The sequence below is a fragment of the Carcharhinus amblyrhynchos genome, chromosome 6, assembly GCF_965287045.1.
Source record: "Carcharhinus amblyrhynchos chromosome 6, sCarAmb.v2.hapA, whole genome shotgun sequence".
Classification (NCBI taxonomy): domain Eukaryota; kingdom Metazoa; phylum Chordata; class Chondrichthyes; order Carcharhiniformes; family Carcharhinidae; genus Carcharhinus; species Carcharhinus amblyrhynchos.
In genome coordinates this window covers 112,866,728-112,890,426 of record NC_137329.1, presented here as the reverse complement: position 1 = coordinate 112,890,426, position 23,699 = coordinate 112,866,728, and the positions used below count along the sequence as shown (strand labels likewise).

Sequence of the window (23,699 nt, the reverse complement as noted above, 5' to 3'; positions counted from 1 at the left end):
AGCTCTATGTCAGTTCCAATCAAGTGATATTTCTCTTAAAAAATACTTTAAAAACATTTAGCAAAACACAGACATGCTTATTTTAACCTTTGTTAATAGTCTTGGACCTTGCAGAGCGAGAGAGAAAATCAGTTTTAGCAACTTGCAAAAGATCTCTGACTTCAATTCCCAGCCAGAACTTCATTCTAAAACTAGTTAGCAAATCCAGGGATACTTGCTTTGACTTGTTTTAACATCCTGAAGCTTTCACAAAACTTCTGGAGAATGCAAGAGAGAGAAAGCCTCTTTCTTTTCCATCAGCTCCAGGCAGCAACTTAAAAAAAAAGAAATTGAAATAGTTTTTCCTACATGCTTAACTCCTCCCATTTCTGGTGTCATACAACACTACCCGTATATATCTAACCCACCTTATTATTTTAATTTAAATAATTTAATTTAAATCATTAAGACTCTGCTAAATAAACACTTAAATGGATAAAACGAATATTACTTCTGAATCTTGCAGACTGTTTTACTTTCTGAATTAGTGTAATAAAGCTTATTTTGTTTGTTTAAAACCAGGGGATCTTGTGGCTTTATTCTCAGAGTAGGTAACTGGAATTTCAAATGTTATGCATTTTACCAAAAAGTTACTGGCCCCTAATGGGATCATAACAATTTGATTTGATTTATTATTGTCACATATATTGATATACAGTGAAAAGTATTGTTTCTTGTGTGCTATATAGACAAAGCACACCATTTACAGAGTACATAGGGGAGATGGAAAGAAGTGAGTGTAGATGGGTGGCATGGTGGCACAGTGGTTAGCACTGCTGCGTCACAGTGCAAGGGACCCAGGTTCAATTTTGGCCTCCGGTGACTGCCTGTGTAGAGTTTGCACATTCTCCCTGTGTCTGCGCGGATTTCCTGTGGATGTTCCGGTTTCCTCCCACATTCCAAAAATGTGCAGATTAGGTTGATTGGTCTTGGAAAATTGCCCCTTTAGTATCGGGGAACCAGTAGGGTACACATGTGGGATCATGGGGATAGAGTCTGGGTGGAATTGTGATCAGTACAGGCTTGATGGGCCAATGGCCTCCTTTTGCACTATAGGGATTCTTTGAACCTATGTGTATAATGTCATAGCAAGAGTGTAGAGAAATATCAACTTAATATAAGTAGGTCCATTCAAAAGTCTGATGGCAGCAGGGAAGAAGCTGTTCTTGAGTTGGTTGGTACGTGATCTCAGATTTTTGTATCTTTTTCGCAACAGAAGAAGGTGGAAACAAGGGTGTCCGGGTTGTGTAGGGTCCTAGCTGCTTTTCTGAGGCAGTGGGAAGTGTAGACAGAGTCCATGGATGCGAGGCTGTTTGCGTGATGGACTGAGCTTTGTAGTGATACATCTGAAAAAGATTTTACATGGTGCATCTGTAAAAATTAGTGAGAGTTGTAGCGGACATGCCGAATTTCCTTAATTTCCTAAGAAAGTAGATGTGTTGGTGGGCTTTTTTAACTATAGCATTGACGTGTTGGGACCAGGGCAGGTTGTTGATGATCTGGACACCTAGAAACTTGAAACTCTCTCTACTTCTTCCCTATTGATGTAGACAGGGACATGTCCCCACTATGTTTCCTGAAGTCGATGATGATCTTCATTTTATTGACATTGAAGGATGGATAATTGCTGTTGCACCATTTTACCAGATTCTCTAACACTATGCATAATTCAGATTGTACAGTGTGTATAATTCAGATGTATATATGTTACCTATAAAATCTATACATAGAACATAGAACATAGAACACTACAGCACAAACAGGCCCTTCGGCCCACGAGTTGCGCCGATCACATCAACACCTATCTATAACCCCCAATCCCATAAAACCCCATATACTCACCCAGAAGTCTTTTAAAAGACCCCAGCGAGTTCGCCTCCACCACCACTGACGGCAGCCGATTCCATTCACTCACCACCCTCTGAGTGAAAAACTTACCCCTAACATCACTTCTGTACTTTCCTCCCCGCACCTTAAACCTGTGTCCTCTCGTAGCGACCATTTCAACCTGGGGAAATAGCCTCTGAGAATCCACCCTATCTATTCCTCTCAACATTGTATAAACCTCTATCAGGTCGCCTCTCAACCTACGTCTCTCCAGGGAAAAGAGACCCAGTTCCCTCAACCTAACTTCATAAGGCATGCCTCCCAGTCCAGGCAACATCCTTGTAAATCTCCTCTGTACCGTATGTACAGGTTCGTATGTACAAGACATGGCTGCAATTTAGATGTGTGTAAATGTTTCCTGTAGAAATTGTATATCCACAGTAAAAAGTCTGACAACACCAGGTTTTAGTCCAACCTATTTATTTGATAATATACTCACAAGCTTTCGAGGGACACCCTCTTCGTCAGGTGAATGGAGAGTTCTGGCCTCAGACAGAGCATATAAAGCACAGACAGTTTAGAGATTACTAATTAGAATGCGAATCTTTACACCTAACCTGCTGTTCAAGACCTGAAGTGGCTGATAATGTGAGTGGAAGGAGCACTGATCACAGTTTAAAGAGATGTGTATTGTCTCCAGACAGTACAGTAAGTGAGGTTTTGCAAACCCAGGCAAGTCACGGGGGTTACAGATAGTGCGACATGAACCCAAGATCCCTGTTGAGACCATCCTCATGTGTGCGGAACTTGGCTATCAGTCTCTGCTCCGACAACGCTACGACAACGGATGAATGAACATCGCTCGACAGTCACCAGGCAAGACTGTTCCCTTCCTGTTGGCGAACACTTCACTGGTCACGGGCATTCAGCCTCTGACCTTCGGGTAAGCATTCTCCAAGGCGGCCTTCATGACACACGACAGCGCAGAGTCGCTGAGCAGAGACTGATAGCCAAGTTCCGCACACATGAGGACGGTCTCAACAGGGATCTTGGGTTCATGTCGCACTATCTGTAACCCCCGTGACTTGCCTGGGTTTGCAAAACCTCACTTACTGTACTGTCTGGAGACAATACACATCTCTTTAAACTGTGATCAGTGCTCCTTCCACTCACATTATCAGCCACTTCAGGTCTTGAACAGCAGGTTAGGTGTAAAGATTCGCATTCTAATCAGTAATCTCTAAACTGTCTGTGCTTTATATGCTCTGTCTGAGGCCAGAACTCTCCATTCACCTGACGAAGAGGGTGTCCCTCGAAAGCTTGTGAGTATATTATCAAATAAATAGGTTGGACTAAAACCTGGTGTTGTCAGACTTTTTACTGTGTTTACGCCAGTCCAACGCCGGCATACCCACATCATGAAATTGTATATCAACAGTCCTTTAGGGAAGGAGATCTGCACGCTTACCTGGTCAAGCCTATATGTGACTCTAAGCCACAGCAATACGATTGACTTTCAGGAAATTAGAGATGGGCAATAAATGTTGATTAGCCAGCAAAGCCCATGTCCCATTAATGAATAATAAACAAAATAATTCAGAAATGAACATATACTGAACAAGGCAGAGCCTTGGCTGTAAAAGCGAGTTTCCGTGGCCTGATCAAGCAATGAAGGTAATCCATGTGTGAAAAGAGACAAATGGAAATCCCATTGAAGAGATGAGCAGAATTTATTGAAGGCGGGTATTTGTAGAAGGGAAAGGGCAATGAATTAAAAACGAATACAAGAGCAAAATACTCTTGGAAATCTGAAATAAAAACATACTCATTAGGTTTGGAAGCATCTCTGGAGAGAAAACACAGTCAGTGATGAATGAAAGTTCTGAGGAGGAGTCACTGACCTGAAACGTCAACTATTTTTTTTCTCCATTCAAATCCTGTTGCACATTCCCAGCATTTTATACTCCTGCGCAACCGCAGAGGTGCGAGACAGCCGGAACTGCGCAGCCGCAGATGTGGGTGAGGTTTTTTTTTAAAAAAGCCGGTACTGCGCAGCTACCGAAGTGGGGGGGGGGGGGGGGGGGGAAGAATCAGGTGGGATTGCGCAGCCGCAGAGATGAGGGGAAAAACAGCCGATCATGCGCTGCGGAGGTGGTCAACCGATACCGTGCAACGACAAAGAAGGAAGGAAGGGAGGGAAGGAGAGGAACAGCCGATACTGCGCAGCCGCAGAGATAGGGGGGGAGAAACAGTTGGTGATACTTAGCCGTTGAGGGGGCAGAGCCGGCACTGCGCAACTGCAACAAAGGACGGGAGGGAAGAAACAGCCGGCACTGCGCAGCCGCAATCGGTGGCTGGAGGTGTTGAAGTCTCGAAGCCGGGAGGGGAAACGGCGAAAGCAGGTGAAGGAAAGTTGAGTGTGGCTGGGATAACGATAGCGCGTCTGAGGTGAAAACACCTGCAACGTTGACTCCGAGATCCCCTCCTCCCCTCCCCTCCCCTCAGCCGCGTCGGTTTACGGTAAAGGTTTATTGTTTGGCAGGTGTCAGGTGAGGGAATGGCTGTGACGTTAAATGAAAGGTGTTTTTTTTACCTGGAGAGTCCTGTGCAGCAGCACCCGCGGGGCCTGTCCCTTTCGCTGATCCCGGGACCTGCCGCGCGCGACCAACGGTTTTAACGGTGCGACGTTCCATCCTTTTCCAACCTGCCCCCATCCAGGGGGAAAGTGGCAGGGGTTCCGATTTTTTTTGTGAATGGATCGAGTTGAGATCCCGCCAGAAACCGAGACTTGTCAGCCCTTTGGGTGGGAAAGCCTCTGGCTCTCGCATCTCCCGGCCTTGTCTCGGCGGCCAGAGCCCGCAATGTTGCCCGCTGCAAATTGACTGTCAGTTTATTGATGGTGCATCAGGTTGAACAAGCCATGTTCTTTTCTTATACATATACCCCAGCGGTTTTTGAGAAGGAATCTGCTCTATTATGATGGAAGGGGGGCGGTATTTCTTGAGTTTGTAAAAACAGCCGAGAGAGGATCATCTGCAAAAGATTTGCAGTTAATACTGTACGAGTTCTGGGATTTTGCAAATCTTTCTGTACATTGGCGGATGCTGTAGGCATCAGTTTCTTCATGTTGCAATCAGTTCACTGCGAACAAAAAAAAACCCCAGCCACTGCACATAATTTTGCATGCAATCACCGTACTGCTCTGTTGGCAGATGTGTATGATGTATTAACAGTATAAATGCAGTCACTGTACTGCTGACAAGAAATGTGTATATATTAACAGTATACATGCAGTCACTATTGCTCTGTTGACAAGAAATGTGCATGATGTATTAACAGTATACATGCAGTCACTACTGCTCTTGACAAGAAATGTGTATATATTAACAGTATACAATTATTTTTGCTTTGAGTAGTTAACAGAATGCTTTGATTGCTGGGTTATCCATCGATTTAACATATCCCCTTACAATGCAGTTGTGGTGTTTTGTATGTCCTTAAGTCCTTGCATACTCGTGAGAAAGCTTCATAACAGTATTTGTTGACAAACCATCTAGTTTTCAAATTCACTCAATCTTTGTTTATAAACCTCTTCTTCATGGCATGGAAGTACTGCCTGCTGTCACATCTTTTATCACAATATTCCTGTAGTTACTGCCCATCTTTATTTCTAATATGTTAGAATAAAGATTATGTAACTGGGCTTTCGTTTGTTGACACTAACGTGGAACGCTTTGGCAACATATGTATGCAAACTAAATTACGTTCAGAGCCCTTTATTTGTCCTTTATGTAATAGATGTCTTTTTATATTGTATAAATGAAGAAAAACTTAATAGTCAAGCAGAGCTGAAATTCCATTGAAGGTTTGTAGAATTACATTGAGGCTTGATTCAGTGGAGGCAATAGGAGTGATGAGATTATTGCATTGCCATCTACACTGTGAATTTCCTTGTATTGGAATTGTAGAACTTTTTTTGCTATTATTTGTTGTTTCTCTTGTGCTTCTGGATCTTGTGTGATTCAACAGTTGGTTACTTGGTAAGTTAAGTAAGAACCCTGGAGTTCAGGTGATGACTTTGCGAAGTTGTAGACCGTTTTTGATTACTGTGATTGTCGTGGCAAACGTTGATCTGCTAGAATTTAATGATTGCATAATTACTTATTACTAAGAAGTAATCTAAGCAATATTTGGGAAATATATTTTAGGATATGTTCTAATTGGAGATTATTAATTTTTTCAAGATTTTTGGCCATAACCTCAATCAGGTTTCAGGTTGCCTTCTTGAAAGTGTGTATCCAGTCTTTATATCTTTGCCAAAGATTCTTGTGAAAAATAATTGCTGATCTAACTGTATCTGTAATCCAGTTGAACTTAATCAAAAGAGCCTCGTACCTCATTGAAATAACTTATTGTTTTGACGAGAAACATATTCTTCTTTAGTAGGAAATCACCAATAAAAAGAACATCAGTGTCATATATCAACATTCTACTGGAGTCTCACCTCTGATTCATTTTAAGAAATGATTATTCTGTACTATTATTGAAATTTGGTCAGATTTTAGTCTGGGTAATCAAAGGCAAGATAGGAGATACAATTTCATAGCAGGACAAACACCTTTTTTATTAATTAGGAAGGCAAATGGAATATTGGTATTTATTGCTAATATTTGGAATTGAAATATAAAAATAGGGATGTCATGCTACAACTGTATATGGCATTCGTAAGACCACACCTAGAGCATTGTGTATAGTTTTGGTCTCACTTGAGGGATATACCTGCATTGGAGACAGTTCAGAGAGAGAGAGAGAGTTTACTGGGTTAATTCCCACAATGAAGGGGTTATGAGGAAAGATTGAGCAGATGCTGTCTGCAGTCATTGGCATTTAAGGAGTAAGTAGTGATCTTATTGAAACAGATCCTGAAGGTGCTTGACAGGGTGGATGCTAAGAAAATGTTTCTTTTTGGAGAGCCTAGAACTAAGGGGAGCAATTTAAAATGAGGGATTTTGCATTTAAGATGGAAATGAATTTGTTCTCTGAGGCTCTTTTTTTTGAAATTCTCTTCCAAAGATGACAGTAGAGGATAGAAATGTTTGATCTACAGGAAAATTGAGGGTTTGAGGGCAGGCAGGAAAGTGGAGTTGAATCAAATTATTCATGATCTAATTGAATAGTACTCTGGGCTTGAGGGGCCATGTGACTGGTTCCTGCTCCTCTTTCTCATAAGAACATAAAAAATAGGAGCAGGAGTAGGCCAACTAGCCCTTCGAGCCTGCCCCGCCATTCAATAAGATCATGGCTGATCGGGGAAGTGTTAAAAAAAAATTACCTTTCTAATAGTAGGACGTATTATTGGCCCTAAAAATAATTATATTATGAATAATGTATTCCACCTTCATTATGGTCTTTTAAATATTAAAAAAAAACTTGAAGTCATTCATCCTATCTAGGACAACTGGCCTGAAGCCTGGTTAAAAAGTCTATTCTGTCTATCGTTGTCAGAGAAACAAGTAGCTGAGAGAGGATAGCTGCAGTTTTTCCCTTTCACTTTTCCGTTTAATGTTTCTCTTTTAAACAAATTTCATAAATTGTTTTTGGTGTTACGTTAGAATGTATTTTATTCTAAATTGCAATTTGTTTAATAGCCTGTCACCCTCCTGTAACATATGTATTTATATGAATGTATGTTTAATACTTTTTTCCTTTTAATCTCTGCTCCACAGCACCAAGGACCTGAGTTTGACTCTGGTCTTGGGTGGAGTTTGCACGTTCTCCCCATGTGTTCCCTTTGGGTGACCTGATTTCCTCCCATCGTCCAAAGATGTGCAGGTTTGGTGGATTGGCCATGCTAAATTGCTCCCTAGTGTCCGAAAGTATGTAGTTTAGACGGATAAGCCATGGTAAATGTGCAGGATTGTGAGGATAGAGCGGGGAGCAGGCCTGAGTAATATGCTGTTTCGGAGACTTGGTGTAGACTCAACAGGCTGAATGGCTGCCTGCAGTGTTGGGATTCGTTGGTTCTGTTTTCGAGCCACTAATGCCATCTCTCTATATGAGACGATTGTCTGAGAATGAAACAAACCCTTGGTATCATAGTTTTGTATTTGATTCCTCCAGATAAGCTTATGACGGCATTTGTTCTGCAACCCTGGCTATCAATTTCCATCACCATAGCATTGCCCAACTCTGCTTTTCCTCAATTTATTGGCAGCTTGAAACCTCATGCATGCTTTATGCTTTTTGTTAATTTTAGACAAAACAGTTCCAGTGCTCTCTTGGTAAACTTCTCATCTTTGACTCTGTAAAAACTTGAACTTGTCCCAAACACTGCCCGTCTTCTAATATGCACCATTTCCCATACTTAAATTTTAATATTTTCATCCTTGTTTTAAAATTCTTCCATGGCCTCATCCCTTTCTATCTCAGTAACCACCTCCAACACTGCAAACCCAAGATCTTTGCATTCCTCCAGTGTTGTGCTTGTAAGCATCCCTGATTTTAATCACTTCTCTATTGGCTGCTTTGCCTTTGGCAGCCTCTGGTATCTAGGCTCTGGAATTTATTACTTTAAGCTCTCCAAATCCTTTCTCTTTTAAAACATTCCTTTTAAAAAGTATGTCTTTGATCAAACTTGTGTGTTATTTTCCTTTTGTGGCTCATTTGAGGCTTTGCTAATTAAAAACACAAACCAAATTTTAAATGTGAAGTATGTCTTGCTGCTGGTAATGTCACTCCCTTCGCTCTGTTCCTTTAATGAAAACTGGGAACTAAAAATTACAAGCACTGTGGCACTCCTGCTAACTGTGGTTTTACCTACCAGGCTGCAGCTGCTCTTTCCTGACGATTTGCAGTTTAAATGTGTATTTTTTTGGGGCAGTGATCGTCTTGATCATGTCTCGCCTCATTAGATTTAGAGAAGGGTCAAAGGCGGTAGGATTGATTTCTCGGTTGTTTAATATTTAATTTTAAAGTACCCCCCTGAGGAACTGTCTATTGACCTATATGCTTTGTATCTGTATCCATAATAAAAATCTTGGATTGTGTGCACTTTGTCACCTGACTTGTTGTATTTTTGCTGCAATTTTTATTAAAACTTTCTGCTGTAATTTTTAGTGTGCACATATATAATAGATAATACTTTTGTAGGCTTGTCATAGTCTGATCACACTGGCATGTAGTTGTGATTGTTAGTGTGGAAAAACTGTCCATTGGCAATTACCAATATTTGTGTGGATATCAAGTTTATAATGGAATTGTAAAAATAAGGCTAGAAGATGTAATTTAAAATTGTAACTGGAATACACCTGAATGCTTTGGTCCAATATTCTCCACTGAGCTTCACCTGAAGACTGTACTTGCTGTTACTCCCAAGGTGCGCCATTGTGGAAGACTTACTATTAATAAAATGAAACCTTGGAAATTCTGTAAACGTGGTGGCACAACATCTTGTCTGAAGACTTTTCTTGAAAATAAATCGAGACAATCAATTCTTTAAAATAGATAGAGACAATCACTTCAGAATGGTCCATATTATAAAAATAACAAATTACTGCCACAGATACATTTTGAAGATATATCCTTTATGGTTTTGTTTTAATTTACCAATATCATTTAGAAGCTGCAAGAATTGACTGCAGGTGATGGAAATGTCAGATTGAGCAACAACAAGTCATAAGCTGAAAATCTGATACGGTTGGAGTAGTGTAAAAGGGAGTTTTAATCTGCATGTCTTTGAAGGAATGTTTTGTATGATTGGAGGGATGTCTTATATGATTTTAAGTGCCATTTCATTTCCTTTGGAATGATGTCTATCTACTTCATAAAATTTACTCAAAACATCTCTTTTTTTCCTGTCAATTGTCACATTTTCAAAATTTTTCCTGATCTCCCACAGAAACTAATTTTAATTAATTCACACTGCTTTCTAAGTACTGCAGTGGTGAGATGCTTTCTATCTTGAAAGGACTATTTGCATTTGTAAACAGTGGTTTCTTTTTGATTCTAATTTTGCATTTGGTAATTGAATGTTTATGCCAATGCTTTATACTGACTATAAATAATTTATTTTCTATTCTTTGTGCTTTTAAATAAGTAAAGAAGGCATGTAAGCTTGTATGACAGCTGACATTTGTAACATGTTGAAAGCAGGCACAGATAATGACTTGCAAATATTGGTTTAAAAAGTGCATGTGATGATGATGAGAATTGATGCATTTTGATACCTTGAAATTAGCATCATTAATTGCTAAAGTAGGTGTGTTAATTTTTTAGAAGGTTAATAGGATTAAAGAGTAAATCAAAGCAAATAGGGAAGAGAGAGGAGATAGCAATTCAATTGTACTGTGGAAAATGTCCATTTAATGGGGTCCAAGGGATAAAAGTAGAATTGCCACTGGAAGCTTGTTATCAGGAATGCAGCCAACACTACTACTCATTATATACTGGCTGCACACATGCATGAGATACTACCTGTCACAAGCAAGCTGATTGTTAAGAGAGTGGAATCTTTTCCTGTTCATAAAAGATATCAAAACGATGATAGGGCACAAACAAGACATTCTGGGTGCAGTCTATGATTTTTGGCAATGTGGAGAAGCCTGATCCTGCTTCCCTCTGTTTAATAAGGGAAAAGTTGTTTGCGTTCCTCTATGTTGTAATTTCTCTATTACAATGAGTAACAAACTGGGAGATGTCACTGATGTTGCCTGTCTATTCTGAAACGAGACTGTTACATTAAAGCTGAAGGCCTTTGCAAACATAATGTGATAATATATATATATTTCTGTAGAATGTTTTAAGATTTTACTTTCCAGGTAGCCAGTTTTTCTCGGAAACATGCAGCTCAGAATTTTAGCCTGTGTAAGATTAATGAACTGTTGTTTATAAATGGAAATTTCTCCTGGGTTTTAATTAAAGAAATGGGAGGAGCTAGGTTTGTAGCAAGGAAACAGCTTCGTGTTTTCCGTTCAGGTGCTGACTGGAGCTGTTTCACTCTGGAAGCTCCAAGGCTATTAACCCAAGTTAAAACAAATATATACCTGATTGTTAACTATATTTAGAAACATAGAATCCTTACACTGCAGAAGGAGGCTATTTAGCCCATCGAGACTGCACTGACAACAATCCCATCTGTCCCTGTAACCCCACATATTTACCTGTTAATTCCCCAAATTTATACGTCTTGACACTAAGGGGCAATTTTATCATGGCCAATGTGATCTGCATATTTTTAGATATCTGTTTAAGTGGGTTTTATGTCTATAGGCAGAATGTAGCTAATTTGGAACTGGAATAGAGATAAGTTAGAAATTTGAGTTGTTTCTTTTCATGTTTAAAGACTGTTCAACTGTCCAGAGTTAAACTGCCTCATTTTGTTAGAAGTTCTGCTTAATCTGTGTTGGGAACTTGCTTTGATAAAGGATCCCTAGTTTGTCAATGAAATTTCTCCTGGAGAGAAGCATGCTTTCCTCACATTTTACGCCAAAGTAGAAAAGTTGTTGTGATCTAGTCTGACTTCATAATATACCTTGGGGGTTTTGGCTTGAGACCCTAACAATTGGTAATGCACTTATTCAAGGCCCTAGTTTTGACTGCAATACATGACATTATTTGGTGGTAGCCGTTTTCATGAAATAGAACTACTGATGATATTGGATGTGTTCACTGAAGACCTGCGTATTTATGGCTTCCATTTCAGGCCCCTTGTTGTTGTCGTCTTCGTCGTCGGCCTCCTCCTCCTCATCCCAGTTGTGTTTGCTGCCTCCTGGCCATACATTCTTATCCACCGGTCAAAATGGCACAGTTACCAGATCATCTAAGACTGGGAAACATTCCGTTTCCCAATTGTTATAAACTTTGCCTTTTAATAGTATCACAGACTATTATATGGAAATAAAGTATGACTTCAAAATCTGGATTGAATTATGTCGCACACACCTTGGTCTGATTATCCCCTTCCTTTAACCCCAGCTAACGTGAAGACCTCCCATGAGAAACTGAGATATCAGTTAGTGTATTACACTCATTGTCACAATGCTCAAATTCAGAATAGTGCTTAGGAATTTAAAAAAAATGGCCAAGAATTCTGGTTGTAGTCTTGTGTAAAACAAAAATACTACAGCAGTTTTCTGGACCAGTTGTTGCATACCAATTGGTGTTAAGTACATACACACTCCTTATCATTTACTGCTGGGTGGGGAGCGGGGAGGGTGCTGTTTAAGATGGAGGAGAAAGGTCAAAATCGAAAGTTGCCGAACTCCCTGACCAGCTGGAAGTTGAGATGTTGCTCTTCCATCTTGCGCTGTGCTTCACTGGAGCATTGCAACAGACCAAGGTGGACATGTGGGTATGAAAGCAAGCTGCTGAATTAAAATGGTATGCAACAGGAAGATTGAAGTTATGTTTGTGGACTGTGCAAAGCCATGATCTTATTGAATGATGGTGCAGGTTCAAAGGGCTGAATGGCCTACTGCTGAAATTAAGTCTATGTTCTTTGATTTCTTGGATAAAAGCTTTCACAAAACTGTTATTAAAAAGGCAGACCAAAAGGGCCTCCTTTTGTTTTGAAGTTTACTTTAGTGTCACAAGTAGGCTTACATTAACACTGCAATGAAGTTACTGTGAAAATCCCCTAGTCACCACACTCCAGCTCCTGTTCGGGTACACTGAGGGAGAATTTGCAGTCCACCTACCCAGCACATCTTTTGGCCTGTGAACAAAAAGAACAAAGAACAACCCAGCACGGGAAACAGGCCCTTCGGCCCAACGAGCCCGCACCGCCGCATCCTCCTACACCTCCCCTGCCCTGCGTGTCTGTGAGTGGAACCCCTAACTTAGCCAGATTCAGGGGAGAATAGTGTCAATTTGTTATACCAATCAGCCTAAGAGCACATCTTGGGTGTGGGAGGAAACCGGAGCACCCAGAGGAAACCCACGCAACCACAGGGAGAATGCGCAAACTCCCACAGACACAGGCCCAAATCCATGTATCTGCACAGCTAGCAGTGCTAGTCACTGAGCTGTTGTGGCGCCCGTCTACCGGTCCAGGATCAAGCACACACACCGACACGAAGTACTAGGCCACTCCCGGAACCTCCAAGAGCAGCCCACGCACGACCCACCGTGTGCATGCCCCTTGTTTGACAGCAAGGTGGACCTCCACCTGCGGAATAAAAAGACAAAAACGTTAACACAAGTCTGCATTTCCGGTGTCTCCCGAGGCTCTGACCCTATTTAATACCCCCTACTATAACCCTCCATCCTTGTTTCGCTCATGTGTCTACCTAAGTAAACCTTAAACAAGTCCACTGTTCCTGCCTCCACCACCCTACTCGGTAGCGCGTTCCATACCCCCACGACCCTCTGCGTGAAGAACCTTCCTCTCACGTCCAAATTATACTTCTCCCCCCTCACCCTTAGATCATGACCTCTCGTAATTGTACCCAGTCTAGGGAGCAGCCTCTCACAATTGACTCTATCTATTCCCTTCAGTATCTTATATACCTCTATCATGTCTCCCCTTAATCTCCATCTTTCCAAGGAGAAAAGTCCCAGTTTCTCCAACCTTTCCTCGTAACTCAGTCCTTCCATGCCAGGCAACATTCTGGTAAACCTCCTCTGCACCCTCTCCAGAGTCTCCACGTCCTTCCGGTAGTAAGGTGACCAGAACTGGACGCAGTACTCCAAATGCGGTCTAACCAACGTTCTGTACAACTGAAGCATTAGACGGCAGCTCCTATACTCTATACCCCTTCCTATAAAGGCTAGCATTCCGTAAGCTTTCCTCACAACCTTCTCCACTTGTGTCGCAACCTTCATAGACTTGTGAACCTGCACTCCCAGGTCCCTCTGTATTTCTATACTCCTAATCGGTCTACCTTTTATCACGTAGCTCCTCTCTGCATTATTCCTTCCAAAATGCATCACCTCGCATTTGTCAGGATTAAATTTCATCTGCCACCTATCTGCCCAATGTACCAACCTATCTATATCCTGCTGTATCACCTGACATTCCACCTCAGTATCCGCCAACCCTGCCATCTTGGTGTCATCCGCAAACTTGCTGATCACACCACGTACGCTCTCTTCCAAGTCGTTTATGTATGCTACAAAGAGCAGAGGTCCCAGTACTGAGCCCTGCGGCACATCACTGGTCACTGGCCTCCAGCCCGAAAAGGTCCCCTCAACAACTACCCTCTGTCTCCTATTGCCCAGCCAGTTCTCAATCCACCTAGCTACCTGTCCTTGTATCCCATGCGCCTTAACCTTTTCTACCAGCCTACCATGAGGGACTTTGTCAAACGCCTTACTGAAATCCATATAGATGACATCAACGGCTCTCCCATCGTCAACCGTTTTTGTCACCTCCTCAAAGAATTCTACCAGATTCGTAAGGCAAGACCTCCCTCTAACAAAGCCATGTTGCGTATCCCTACTCAGATCGCAACGCTCCAAATGCTCATACATCCTACCCTAAGTATTTTTTTCCATTAATTTCCCTACCACCGATGTCAAAATCACCGGTCTATAATTTCCAGGGTTATCCCTACTACCTTTTTTAAACAGCGGTACCACATTTGCTACCCTCCAGTCTTCTGGGACCTCACCTGTGTCCAAAGAAGAGACAAAGATTTGCGCCAGAGGCCCAGCAGTTTCATCTTTCACCTCCCTAAGCAGCCTGGGATAAATACCATCAGGCCCCGGAGCTTTATCCGTCCTTACGCTACCTAAAAGCCCTAGCACTTCCTCCCTCGTAATAGATATTTCCTGCCACTGATCCACAGCTCCCTCCAAGACACTGCACGACACCGAACCCCTCTCCTTCGTGAATACGAAGGAGGAAACCCGTGCAGACTCCACACAGACAGGATCAAAGGCGGCAATCGAACCCAGGTCCCTGGCGCTGTGAGGCAGCAGTGCTAACTATTGTGCAACCGTGCTTATGTTTGGTGTCAGTGCATCCAGAGATGCACTTCATTTATATTTCAGGTCCTTCCAGATAGAGCAAGTGCTGAAACATAACTTTGTGTAACTCAGGCCCCTGAATTCAAGTTGTAAGTTTCATAAATAGCCATTTATGAAGATGGCTAAGAGGACAATAAACATGTGCTTTCTTGAGTAATGGACATTTGAAGCCTTTTAGTGTTACGTTGCTTTCTTGTTTCCTGAATAGTTTGTAAAGATGCACAACAAATAATCCATAAAACACTGAAGTAACCTGGTCTGAAAGCAGATATTTGGCATATGTAAATATGTTAATAGAATGACATGTTTAGTAGACATTGAGCAAATTAAGAGTTTTGATATCTGCAATGAGTTAATATGAATACCTAATCAAGGTGTTTGAGAATCCATTAGTGTTAGGTTTTCGTAACATGAATCCTAAAATTAGATTATAGTTTTGGCTATTCTTGCAAAAGTACTGGTTCAATGGAATTCATTTATAATGGCTTGATCAGAATTTGAATGGGATAATGTAATCATAGAGTTCACATTACTTTATCGCTCAAGCTCAATATTGAACCTTATGACCACCTGCACACCTCATAATTTACTGTGTCTATAGTATTTGCAATCCATCTGGTTGGCCAATGTACTGAACATGCACAGCCTCAAGATAAAGGGGGGGGGGGTGGTTTAGAATGGAGTTGAGGAGGAACTTCTTCACTCAAAGGGTGGTGAATCTCTGGAATTCTCTGCCCGTTGAAGTGGTGGAGGCTGCCTCGCTAAATATATTTAAGACACGGGTTGATGGGTTTTTGATAGGCAAGGGGATTAAGGGTTATGGGGAGAGGGCGGGAATGTGGAACTGAGACACGACAGATCAGCCATGATCTTATTGAATGGCGGGGCAGGCTCAAGGGGCTAGATGGCCTACTCCTGCTCCTATTTCTTATGTTCTTATAAGGCAACATGTTTATTTTATTTGCAACACTGTACTTTCAGCTCCTATAATTGTGACTAAATTGAACTAACGTAAACACTGTTTTTCCTTCACTTTTCTGTTCCTTTGTAACTTATGCTGATGAATGGTGGTCATGGGTATTGGCCACCCTTGATGACTTTGCCCAAGTGGTTATTCCTTGTTTAAATCAAATAATGAGTGTCATACAATCGCCTGACAATCTTGCCCTCAGCTGATATCACTGTGTCCCCTCTTCTCTTGGCTTATGCCTCAATACCACACTAGAAAATCTGCTTACCCAGTGAACTATTAGGGTGCACATCTTTCCATACTAATCACCAACAAAGCTGCGTATGTGCTTATTTTAATTGAATTACTTTTTTCTTTTATGCAATGTGAGCATGCTGCTGAAAATGCCTGCATTTGTTGCCCAACCCTAATTGCCCTTGAATTAAGTGGCTTGCTAGACTATTTCTAGACCAGTGGGTAACCACATTGCTGTGGGCCTGGAGTTGCATGTAGATTGGATAAGGATCGCAGACTTCTGTCAGATTGCCTTGCCTAAAGGACATTGACCCAGATGAGCTTTTATGACAATTGGTGACAGTTGTCATGGTCAGCATTACTGAGACTTGCCTTTTTAAAGTCTAAAATTATTTTAAAATTCTATGAGCTGCCAAGGTGCGATACGAATCAATGTTCCCAGAACATATCACTGATTCACTATGAACTAAAACGTTTGTGTTGTGCCATTTTTATAGTTCAATTGTAATAAGAGTAGTTTTAGGCTGCTGCATTAGTCAAAATCAGAGATCCTTGAACCAGGATTTGTGATCACCTAGACAACCTCAAGATTTGCAGGTTTGCACCAATGTTTGGGCAAAAGTTGCCTGCTGTCCTGTAGATATTAATTGACCTGTTTTCCAGTAGGTGTATTAATACAATAATTTGCCTTTTTAAAGAGGATGCTTTGATAGATCATGGTGAACTTGTACTGCATTAATTCCCAATCCTGTGAAGGAGCTGTGTGATGTGTAGATAGAGCTCTTTCAGCAGGAACAAGATTAATTTACAAAGAACAGGAAAAATAATTGTAAATGCATACTATGGCTACCGGACATGGATAACTTGATTCAATGCAGTATTTTTAAAAAGTGATTTGGGCTGAAGTGGTGATATTGTACATTAGTACTGCCCATGGAATCTTTGAGGCCCTCAGAGACATCAAATTGTCAATCATGAAATATACAAAGTCAAACAACACTTTGCTTTTTGCATTTGTCTGATTAATCAGAAGCGAGCAGGTTGCGAACCCCTACTATAACGTATGATCTCAGTATTGTAAAATGTGGAATTTTTACTAAGGGGTTAATTTATAAGCTTAACATGCAATTGATGTCAATAGAAAATATTTCTGGAGTTTTAATTCATTTATAAAATGTTCATTAAGTAGACCTTTAAATGTAATGTTTACTGCATATGTACTTTTAAAAATAATTGGAGTTAGCTGAGATGTAATCTGCATGAACAGATTGAAATTTACTGTTATGATTTTTTTCAGTGTCTGCACTGCAGTTTCCTGACCAATGTCTGACAGTGATTTGGCTTTGTTTAGCTTTGCAACTTACAATCTAGGCGATGATTTGAGTGAGCGAGAGAAGAAGAAAACGCAAGAGCTGTTTGACCTTTTGGGCAGAAATGGAGGAGGCAGTGATATGGTGGTAATGTTACTGGACCAGTATCTCACATGTTAGTGCTGTGGCGGCACTAGTTTGAATCCCACCACAACAGGTGGTAGAAAATAAATTCAGTTAACAAACCTGGGATCAAAAAGCTAGTCTTGATAATAGTGACTATGAATCATCATTCACTGATGCCCACTGGCCTACATTTGACTCATGACCCACAGCAGTATGGTTGACTCTAATGTCCTCTGAAATGGCCTAGCAACTTCAGTTGTATCAAATTGCTATGAAGATTAAAAGCATCAACCTAGGCATGGAAATGAACAGGTGCTGGAGTGTGGCGACTAGGGGAATTTCACAGTAACTTCATTGCAGTGTTAATTGAAGCCTTACTTGTGGCTAATAAATAAACTGACCCTGCAACCACATTTGAGGGTTTGTGCCAGAATTGGGAGAGTTGTCCCACAGACTACTTAAGCAACAACCTGACATAACCATACTCCCCTGTGCCAGACATCATCATCACCAGTAGAGAAGGCAGCACAGTTGTATACAGCTAAGTGTTGTCCTGAGAGTTCTCAACATTTATTCTGGATTCCATGAAGTCTCACGTATGCTAATCCAACCATCTTCATCAATTATCTTCACTTCATCAGAAGGTCAGAAAAAAATGTTGGTTGATGTTGTTTGTTGCATTGTTTATCATGTGTGACTTTGCAGACAATGAAGCAGTCCATGTCCGTATTGCAGCATGACTTGATCAGCAATTCGGGCTTGAACCAATAAGTGAGTAGCAAGTAATATCTGTGTACACAAATTCCAGGCAGTGTTCACCTTCAACAAAAGAGTATCTATTTATTTTTCCCCTGACATTCAAAGATCTTATCTCCTACTGTCAACATCTTGGGGGTTTCTGTTGAACAGGGTTGTTTTCTTTGCAGCAGAGATAAGAACATAAGAAATAGGAGCAGGAGTAGGCCAACTAGCCCTTCGAGCCTGCCCCGCCATTCAATAAGATCATGGCTGATCTGTCGTGGCTCAGTTCCACTTTCCTGCCCTCTCCCCATAACCCTTAATCCCCTCTCTTATCAAGAACCCATCAACCCACTTCTTAAAAATATTTAGCGAGGCAGCCTCCACCACTTCAACGGGCAGAGAATTCCAGAGATTCACCACCCTTTGAGTGAAGAAGTTCCTCCTCAACTCCGTTCTAAACCGCCTCCCCTTTATCTTGAGGCTGTGCCCCCTAGTCCTACTGTCTTTTTTGAGCGGGAAGAGTCTCTCCACCTCTATCCTATCCATCCCATTCATCATCTTATATGTCTCAATGAGATCTCCCCTCATTCTTCTAAACTCTAACGAGTACAAGCCTAGTTTATTCAGCCTCTCCTCATAGCTCAACCCCCTCAACTCCGGTATCAGCCTAGTAAACCACCTCTGCACTCCCTCCAAGGCCAAAATATCCTTGCGCAGGTGCGGCGCCCAAAACTGCACACAGTACTCCAGCTGCGGCCTCACCAATGCCCTATACAGCTGCAGCAAGACCTCCCTACTTTTATATTCAATTCCCCTCGCTATGAAGATTGCTGAGAGGGGAACTGATTGAGTATAGAAGATTGAGGGATGTGGATAGGAAGCAGCAGTTCCCCTTAGTTGAAGGGTCAATAATGAGGAGACATAATTTTAAGGTGAGGGACAGCACCGTGGCACAGTGGTTAGCGCTGCAGCCTCAAAGCACATGGGACCCAGTTTTGATTCCCGGCTTGCATTACTGTCTGTGTGGAGTTTGCATGTTCTCCCTGTATCTGCGTGGGTTCCCTCCAGGTTTTCTCGTGTCCTCCCACAGTCTGAAAGACATGCTGGTTAGGTGCATTGACCTGAGCAGGCGCTGGAGTGTGGCGACTAGGGGAATTTCACAGTAACTTAATTGCAGTGTTAATGTAAGCCTTACTTGTGACTAATAAATAAACTTTACTTTAAAACTTTTTAGGAGGGGTCTGAGGAAAAAGCTTTTCATCCTGAGGGTGGTGGGAGACTGGAATACACTGCCTGGGTAGTAGTGAGGCAAGAAGTTTGTTGGTGAGCACTTTGAATGTTATAACTTTCAAGGTTATGGGCAAAGTGCTGGAAAATGGGATTAGTAGATTTTGGGTAGTTTTGTCAGTACAGACTCTGTGCCGTGGGGCCTCCTTATGTACTGTATGGCTCCTGAAGAATTAGACCAGGCGCGCACATACTGGCTACAAGGGCAAGTCAAAAGTTGGGAGTTCTGTGGCAAGTAACACACTTGCTTACTCCCCAGAGCCTGTCCACCTTCTATACAGCACAAATCAGGAGTGTGAAGAAATACCCTCCGCTTGTCTGAATGAGCGCAGCTCCCACAACACTTAAGTTTGACACCATCCAGGACAAATTGATTGCTACCATCCAACATCTTGAACCTACATTCTTTCCACCGATGCACAGTGGTGTGAACCATCTACAGGCTGCACTGCATAAACTCAGTAAAAAGTCTGACAACACCAGGTTTTGGTCCAACCGATTTATTTGATAATACTCGCAAGCTTTCAAGGGGACTGCCTCTTCGTCTTCTTACACCTGTGTAAGGATTTGCATTTTAATCAGTAATCTCCAAACTGTCTGTGCTTTATATGCTCTGTCTGAGGCCAGAACTCTCCATTCACCTGACGAAGAGGCAGTCCCCTCGAAAGCTTGTGAGTATTATCAAATAAATCGGTTGGACCAAAACCTGGTGTTGCCAGACTTTTTACTGTGTTTACGCCAGTCCAACGCCGGCATTCCCACATCCTGCATAAACTCACCATGGTACCTTCAACAGCATCTTCCAAACCTGCAATCTCTATCATCTAGAAGGACAAGGGCAGCAGATGTATGGGAACACCACCATAGGTTCCCCTCCAAGCCACTCACCATTCTGACTTGAAATTTTTATCATCATTGTTCCTTTACTGTCACTGGGTCAAAATCCTGGAACTCCCTGCACTGTGTACCTACACCACATGGACTACAGTGGTTCAGGAAAACAGCTCATCACATTCACAAAGGCAGTGGAAGTTGAGCATCATACCATGTCACAAGTAGCCTTACATTATCACTGCAGTGAAATTACTGTGAAAATCCCCTAATTGTAACGCTTCGGCACTTGTTCAGTTACACTGTGGGAGAACATTTTAGCATGGCCAATGCACCTAATCAGCATCTAATCTTTCTAACTGTGGGAGGAAACGGGAGCACCGGGAGGAAACGGGAGCACCCAGAGGAAACCCACGCAGATACTGGGAGAACATGCAGACTGCGCAGACAGTGACCCAAGCTGGGAATCAAACCTGGGTGCTTGACACTGAAGCGCAGTGCTAACCACTGTGCCACCATGCTGCCTAACTGTGCTGGCCTAGCCAGCAACATCCACATCCTGTAAATGACAATTTTAAAAGTTAATATTTTCAGTTCTACTTGGGTTTGTGTGGGTTTTGCTACCGATTTGGGAGGTTTATTCCAGGAACCTTTGCTCGCTGATCTTGTAAAATTCACTTTGTTGGCTTGCAAACCAAGGTGCAGTAGTTATGGTACTTTGAGTAATCTTAAGAACTGAACTTATCCAGAGAGTCCGAGTTCAAACTGCATGGTAGCAACTTGAGAACTTAGAAAGATTTTAAAAGTTTGGAAATTAAAAAATTGGTATTAGTAAAAGTTCCTATGCAACTTTTGGATTGTTGTAAAAAGCCAACTGCTTCATTAATCACTTCGGGAATGCACCTCCTTACCCAAATTGAACTACGCCTGACTCTATTCCCAAGATAATATTTAATTGCCCTCTGAAATGACCTAGCAAGCCACCGAGTTGTACGGAGCAATTGGAATTGGGTAGTGCACCAAAATCTCTTTTTTTCAAAAAAAAAACTGCCTGGTCTGGATCCAGGAATCTCCTTCAGCACTAGGTTGAAGTGCCCTATTCGATTTCAAAGTGAGCTTTAAAAACAGATATGGACAGCAATCTAAAATTCCCAAAGTTGAACTGTCTTCCATCTTTTATAAGTACTCCAAAAACTCTCCATTATTTTCAGCTAGAAAATGAGACGTGTTTTGGCTGATTCTTATGATTTGGCAAAAAAAAAGCTCTGTTTAATGAGATGCTAACAATTTTGGTATTTGAGCAAATTTTTGATTGAATTCAAAATGTTGAATTTTTTTTTCAAAATTAGTCAACTTATGCAAACACCAAAGATTGAACTTGCCTGCTACTTGTCATTGAAGCACTGCTCCACTGCTGATTTTCTCTTTTTGTTCTGACGTGGGAAAGCATTTAGGCCAATCCCGTCCCTAAAACACCACTGCTAACCAATGTTGCTGTAAACATTGTGGTAGTTACCGGGTTTTCTGTAGCTCTATTTTATTTACGTGGTGGTTATTGTATGCTACTTAAATTTCAAGTAGGGGGATTTACCAGTGTCTGTGTGCATTACATAGGAGCACACACATTTTAGCTTTTTTAACAGTTTTTTTTGTTGAGAAGGCATTTCTTTTGAGGCATTTTTATTTTCCGATACTGATTTATAGAATTTCCAAATAATTCGAGTTAGGGTGTTTGCATTTCACACCTGACCCTTTCTCACTTCTAGTGAAATTTCTCTGAGTAGCATAAAATATAACGTACTATTTTGTGACTTAAAAAGTAAAGTAGAATCTTGATTTTTTTTTTTCATTTTACATTTAACTATTTTATATTTCAACTATTATATTTACAACTTTTTTCTGGGGAAAGGGGATTGGGGGGGTGTTATCTGTCGCAGAATAACAAATGTTGTTGAATGTAGATTTTTATTCTTAGTTGCTACTTGAACCCATCAAAAGTGGTTATTCAAAGTACCAGGTGGTTGTAGAATAGCATCATAGAACCCCTGGCAGTGCAGAAGAGGTTGTTCAGCTCATCATGTCTGCACCAACTCTGACAGAGTATCTTACCCAGGTCCTCTCCCCCACACTGTCCCTGTAACTCCACACATCCACCTAACCTACACATCTTTGGACATTAAGGGACAATTTAGCATGGCCAATCCACCTTTTGAACATCTGTGGATTGTGAGAGGAAAACAGAGCACCCGGAGGAAACAAATGCAAACACTGGGAGAATCCACAATCACCCAAAACTGGAATTGAAATGGGTCCTGGAGCTTTGAGGCAGCACTATGCCACCATGTTGTCGGTCTTGTGCAATGAAAGGTTAACATTAGCTGTAAGTGTGGACACGTTCGACAGGGTTGATCATTTAACTTGCTGCTACAGCTTTCACTCCTACGCACAGGGCTGAGTTTGATTGTGAATTATCTCCAACGGTAGAGGATCACAGATTATCCATTTTAAAAAAACTTTATTTACAAAGCTTTATATTGTACATTTCAAAGCACTTTACCATGAATAATTTTTTAGAATGAAATGCCTGTTATGTAGGCAAACCAAAGCAGTCATTTTGTGCGCTGCACAATCGACATAACCAGTCATTTATCTCCGTACTGTTTATCAGCTTTTTGGTGTTGTTTGAGGAAGGAATATTGGTTATCAGGGGACCTCCTTGCTCTCTCCTGAATTGCACAGTTAGGTCTTTAAACTAAATAGGCTTATCTGTAATGCCTCAAATTAAATATACCATTCTTTCATACATCATTGTATTGGTAAGACTAGATTGTGTTGAAGTTCTGGAATGTGTCTTCTGCCTTAGAAGCAAGAGTACTGCAATTCAGTTGTTACAATATGATTTTGCAGGTTTCTGTTTCCTGTAATTAGGAAATTCTTGACTGGATGGAATCATTGTCCAAATCAAATTGCTTGCTCTGTACAAAAGAATAGCGCTGTGTTCATTCCATCTTGCTGATTTAAGTCACTGTTGGAGTGGTAATGTTTAAATGAGTGGTTCCTTGCAGAATCAGTGATTTTCTTTATAAATTTTATTTGACTTCAAGTGGCTATTCAATATTAGTAGTTAACTGTAGAGAGTTTACTTTGTAGCCTGTTTCATTTGCAGATTTTGTTTTTAATCAGTTTGTTGCATTATTGCGCTCTCTATCCTGTACCATAGTTCTCTGTTGCTGGGTAGCTCTCTTGTGTATCTGAAATTCCATGATGTATTATGATTCCTGTTGCCATTACAGTAATAAAGCAGCTGAGTGGGGAAGACGTGTCTAATAGCTGTTCAACAAATGAGCCTGTATTCACTTGTCTGGGAA

General features: G+C 41.3%; 1 protein-coding gene across 10 annotated transcripts in view; it reads left to right on the top strand.

The window, feature by feature from the left end:
* Positions 1 to 4,068: 4,068 nt before the first annotated feature.
* The window catches only part of rab3ip (RAB3A interacting protein (rabin3)), a 70,444-nt gene continuing 50,813 nt past the window's right edge, over positions 4,069 to 23,699 (top strand). The window contains exon 1 of one of the 10 annotated variants that reach the window (XM_080191223.1): positions 4,069 to 4,268. The gene's annotated coding sequence lies outside the window, so the exon portion shown is untranslated. The other 9 variants (XM_080191224.1, XM_080191219.1, XM_080191214.1 and 6 more) reach the window with 9 other exon arrangements.